Genomic DNA, 5,298 nt, shown 5'->3' with positions numbered 1-5,298 from the left:
GGACAATGCCCAGAGCATGAGATCAAACCCAAGACCAGCCCCCAGTCACTTATAAAAAAAGTTGTGTGTCTGTGTGTGGTGGCAGATCCCTTTACTAGTTTGATGATAGAGCAAGAATTTTAACAATGATTCATGGTCTCAATATTTACCTCTTTAGTAATTGTTTTCATAGTAATGTGTGCATGGGTGCTTTATCTCTTCTATAACAGGTTTTGTTCAGTGACTGACTGAAAATCTGCCTTAATCAACCCCTTTTTAAAATCAAAATATCTTATTGGATACTGCTGAATAGGAAAGTCAATTATTATTGTTTGGAAGAAAAGAAAGCAAAACCAGATGGGAGAATTGTAGAAGTTAAATCTTGAAGTGCTTGACTGATATAAGCACTGCCCTTGTAAAGGTAGTCAAAACCTTACCAATGCTATTTTAGAGAAGTGCTAGGGGCTAGAGACATGGCACTAGTAGTAGAACACCAGGTGGGTAAAAGTTGGTTATTTTTCATATGGCCAGGTGTTCGGATTTGGTTGATTATTAAAGCTTTTGACTGGTTTGAAAGGGGTCAAAAGTTTGAGCCATCATGAAAGATGATCCCAAAGCTCAAATTCATGGGAGCCAGTGGTGGGCTGCCTATCCACTGTGCTTATTCAACTTGGACATGTGACAGGATGCCTTCTGCCAGAGTAAACTTTGCCTTGCTGAGATGGTGTTTGTAGGATACCTTAATTGCTCCCGGTATTTCCAACTCAGATCTTCTGTGCCATTCATGAGGGATTCTAGGAGCCCCTCATAGGAGACACATCCAGACGCCCTGTTGAGCCAACCTCCTGGATGGTCTAAACATGCCATCCTTGGTAGCTGATAATGGACCTAGGTATAAAATTAATCGGCAACATCAGGAAAGTCACAAACAGGCACCCTCAGAAGCAAGCAACCTCAGGCATTGGCCTTGGTAGAAAAAAATGAAACTCTGTATCCTGTTTTGGTACTTGTGTCTTTGTAGGGATGGTGTATGAGAGAAGTGTGTTAGATTCAGGCTCTTAAAATCTTTCTAAGAGTCTTGATCTGCAAATTCATTTGTCCAGATAGGCAGAGTGAAAAGTTGGAGATGGAGTCATCTCTGAGAAAAATCTCTAATAATGGAGTCGAGAAAAGGGAGGAACAAGAAACACAGTCTGAAGGGCAAAAGAATTCTAAACTTAGGAAGCCCAAGAAAATTGGAGTTAAAAAGCTTCCCTCAGACATTTTTAATATTGTCTTCTTTTAGGGAGAATGTGGGGAAAGATATGAAAATATGTGTTAAGGCTGATTTTTATTTTTGAGCTTAATTTTAATGTTCAGTTGGTAAACTATATCCTCTATATCCCTGTCTCTGTGTAAATACCCATAAACATGAAATATAAAGTGATTTTGATAAAAAATAAAAATGACTCAGAAGAAATGATAAATGTAAAAAAAATCTTCACAGGGATGGTTAGGTGGTTCAGTAGTAGAGCGCTTGCCTTGCATGCATGAAGCCCTGGGTTCGATTCCTCAGCACCACATAAGCAGAAAAAAGCCGGAAGTGGCACTGTGGGTCAAGTGGTAGAGAGTTAGCCTTGAGCTGAAGAGCTGAGAGAGAGCGCCCAGGCCCAGAGTTCAGGCCCACTACCTGACCCCCCCCTCCCAAAAAAAAAAAAAAACAATCTTCACAGAAGCAAACTCTCAGAGATATTTCATGACTTTGACAAGGATAAAGTGGGTGAAGTTAGTATAAATATAAAGTATGACAATGCACAAAAACATAAAAAGATAATCATATATTTCATTATATAACCCAAAGCAGAAAACAAATGTTGTTTAGATGATTTTTTAAAACCCAGTCTCTCAGGTACTGGGAAGGTGGCTCAATGGTAGAGTGCCTGTATGCATGAGGCCTTGGGTTTGATTTCTCAGCAATATGAGGCCTTGGGTTTGATTTCTCAGCATCACATAAGCAGAAAAAGATGGAAGTGGTGCTGTGGCTCAAGTGGTATCACTAGCCTTGAGCTGAGGGACAGCACCCAGGCCCAGAGTTTAAGCCCCGTGACCAACAAAATAAAAATAAAAAACAAAACAAAACACAGTCTCTTACTTTTGTTGCCTCAACTCTGTAATAACTCTGCTTCAGCCTAGGGCTAACATTTTAAGTGTGGACATTTATCAACACTCCTGAATCAGACTCTATTTGATCATTTTTAAAATACATATTTTGTTCTTAATTTTCATCTTTATAAACTCACATGCACCTATAAAAAATGGTATGGCCATCCCAATAACCTTCTCAAAGTACCTCCTAATGACAATTTACGAAAAGTTCTATTATATTACAACAAGGAAAAAATGCTACAAATAAAGAAAAGCAATAATTTAATATTAATGATTAATAAAATAAAAAACAAAACAATTACCAGTGTTTTCAGTATTTGAAGTGTACTACAAATTAGATTTTATTATTGTCATATTTCTTTACATTTAACACTGGCTAAGATTATGATGTTCAACAAGAATGTTATAGGCTATGAGTAGAGTTTAAATCACCCACTAAGATGACCATTTATAGTTCATCTCATAATTTGTATATGGCTTATATCATCATTTGTTCCTCACTAACATATAAAGTAAGGAAGGCCTACAGTTTTAGCAGAAACTGTGTAGTTAACATAGTCAGCTCTTTATTCTGCTCCTTTACACAAAGACTTTGCAACTTCTCATTAGTAAAGTTTCTATAAACTCTGAAATGTACATACTTAGGAGTATTTATCTGCTACCATAAATCTTAAATACTTTATAGAAAAGTATTATGACCTACCAAACAGTCCCAGTTTTGGCATATATAAGCAAATTCCCAAAATTAATATATTTAAAACATTAAAACTTTTAACAAACCTTAACACTTGCTGCAGTGTTCATTATGACAGGTCCCTTGTATAGAATAATTGAATTCCTCATCCTACACATCTCTTACACAACAAATATCTGGAATTATTTTGTTTTTGACATGTCAATCTTGACTTTATTCTTAAATGTGTATTTATGTAAGAAGTACATGGTTCTAAAATTCTTTTAAACTTAGTTTTTGTTGAATTGTCTAGTTTAAGAAAATCAATTACAATTTATATATAAAAAATTTCTGTGCTCAATTCAGCATCACATATACTAAAACATTGGAATGATACAGAGAAGATTAGTATGGCCCCTCCACAAGGATGACAGGCAAATTCCTGAAGCATTCCATCCCCCAATTTGTTAAGAAATGGAAAGACTTGGAAAAAAAATTAAGTAGAGTAAGCCAAATCCAAAGAAACATAGGTCCCATGGTTTCTCTAATTTTCAATAACTAATATATGTCTGGGATAAGCAGAAAATGTCAAAAGTTATGTGTATATGACCAGATAAGGTTATGTTAATGGAAATGAACCCCAAGTTAGGGACACAAGTGGTTTTTTCTTGCTATTTTTTCTCACATACTTATAACCTACAGTGTGGATTTTTTTTTGTTTCTTTATATGTTCCTCCCCCATGCTATAACACCTGTTTTCACTGTATTTGAAGTTGGTGAGCCTACATCTTGTATATATTCTCCTCTAATTTGCTGAGGGGAAGGAAAAAAAAACAAAATGCATAAATAGGGATACAGGTTGACCCATTGCAACAATGAGATTCACAAGAAACTATGTTGTAAAGTGAACTTTACAATTGAGGCGGGGAAAGGGAGGAGGTTAATGGACTTGTGGAAGTGAGAGGGAAGGGATGGTAGGGGAACAATAAAGAAGGAGGTAACAATACTTGTTAGGAAATGTACTCATTACCTTGCTCATGTAAGTGTTACCCCTCTGTGCAGTATTTTTACAATAAGAACGTATAAAACTGTTCTGAGATGGAAGAGTTTATTTCCTTTATTTTACTCATATGATATCGTTAGCAAAGAAATTCATGAAAAACTCCGATATGAAGGTATTTTGAATAAATATGTGTGTTAACGCACGCATGTGCTCAAGCACTTGCATGTGTGTTGGCATGCTCAGAGTTTGAAATCAGTGATGCTGAATTGAGCACAGAACTTTTTATATATATATAAATTGTAATTGATTTTCTTAAACTAGACAATTCATCAAAAACTAAGTTTAAAAGAATTTTAGAACCATGTACTTCTTACATAAATACACATTTAAGAATAAAGTCAAGATTGACATGTAACAAACAAAATAATTCCAGATATTTGTTGTTCAAGAGATGTGTAGGATGTGCATTCAATTATTCTATACAAGGGACCTGTCATAATGAACACTGCACCAACTTGCTAGGCCTTTTCTCTCTAGATTGGTGAGCTACTAAATGAGCTACATCTCCATTCTTGGCCCTTTGCTAGTTCATTAAAATTTTTGAAAAATAATTTCATGAATTTCTTTTGCCCTGATTGGCTTCCAACTGTTAGCCACAGATCTCAGGCTCCTGAGAAGATATCCCGAGTAGTTAGGATTACAGGTGTGACAAACAAGCAAAGGCTTTCAGAATAACGTTAAAAGTAGAAGAAAATTTACTTCAGAGGGGCACGTATTAGCATCTCCAATTTTAAAACATTTTGGAGTGGTTATTTATGATTTTTTTTATTTTTGGATACTTATAAGAGGTAGGTCATGATATTTAAATTTTTAGTACTTTTTAAAAAGGGTACTGGAATTGTGGGACAGAAGAAATTTGCTTCTCTTTGGACCTCAATGTATAAGCTCAGCTCTGTGCATGATAAAACAATGTCTCCAACACAATCTGTGTTGAAAACAAATGTGACAGAAAACAATCACCATGGGCTATATTTAGTATGCTATTATTTCTTGTACAATATGAATATTGAATTGAGAGTGTCATAGAATGGAGAGATTTTTATCTACCTTTTGTGTATTGCTGAAAGACTTTCAGAAACTTTGACTCATTTCCTTCCTCACTGTATGTGTCTTTAGTCCATGCACTTACTGCTTTTAATTACAATTTTTCCCAACACTAAAATGGTAATAACATTAGCATGATAGCATATGTTATCTTAACAATTAAGGGAACAAAAGTGGGAAATACTTAACATAAACTTCTAGGAATGAGCTTTGAGTTTAGCCAGCAGTCTTTTTAAAATACTAAATAGAATGTGATAAGTAGTACAGAAACCATTACATGTAGTGAGCAACCAGAAGTAATATCTATTGATCATGCTCTGCTTCCAAGGAGGCCAGGTGGATAACTTCTCATGCTGTAAATCAAATTGGTTATCTTATGTCTTGATAGTGTAAA

At 35.3% G+C, this 5,298-nt stretch overlaps 1 pseudogene; it reads left to right on the top strand.

Moving 5' to 3' along the window:
- Window positions 1-3,150: 3,150 nt before the first annotated feature.
- LOC122098096 lies at window positions 3,151-3,265 on the top strand (annotated as a pseudogene).
- The last annotated feature ends 2,033 nt before the right edge of the window (window positions 3,266-5,298 follow it).

Source organism: Dipodomys spectabilis, unplaced genomic scaffold (genome assembly GCF_019054845.1).
Source record: "Dipodomys spectabilis isolate Male_0828 unplaced genomic scaffold, ASM1905484v1 ptg000458l, whole genome shotgun sequence".
NCBI lineage: Eukaryota > Metazoa > Chordata > Mammalia > Rodentia > Heteromyidae > Dipodomys > Dipodomys spectabilis.
The sequence above is the reverse complement of the archived record's forward strand: the minus strand, read 5'-3'. Positions and strand labels throughout refer to the sequence as shown.